Source organism: Bison bison, unplaced genomic scaffold, assembly GCF_000754665.1.
Source record: "Bison bison bison isolate TAMUID 2011002044 unplaced genomic scaffold, Bison_UMD1.0 scf7180017864171, whole genome shotgun sequence".
Classification (NCBI taxonomy): domain Eukaryota; kingdom Metazoa; phylum Chordata; class Mammalia; order Artiodactyla; family Bovidae; genus Bison; species Bison bison.
In genome coordinates, this window is record NW_011494743.1 from 5475510 (window position 1) to 5475999 (window position 490).

The window sequence follows — 490 nt, forward strand, 5'->3', positions numbered from 1 at the left end:
ACGAAGCCCGTGAACTGCAACCACTGAAGCCTGCTTGCGCTCTAGAGCCTGTGCTCCACAACGAGAGAAGCCGCTGCAATGAGAAGCCCGCACACCACAGTTAGAGAGTAGCCCCTGCTCACCACAGCTAGAGAAAGCCCACACACAGCATCCAAGACCCAGTGTGAAGGGAAGGGAAGTGAAAGTCGCTCAGTCATGTCTGACTCTTTGCGACCCTGTGGACTATACAGTCCATGGAATTCTCCAGGCCAGAATACTGGAGTGGGTAGCCTTTCCCTTCTCCAGGGGATCTTCCCAACCCAGGGATTGAACCCAGGTCTCCCGCATTGCAGGCAGATTCTTTCCCAGCTGAGCCACAGACCCAGCACGGTCAAAAAATAAATAAATAATTTTCAAAAAAATTTAAACACTAAAAACTTGCTTGATGATAAAGGATAAGATTGATATCTATGATAAAGACATATATAAATATACGCACTGTTTTTTTTTC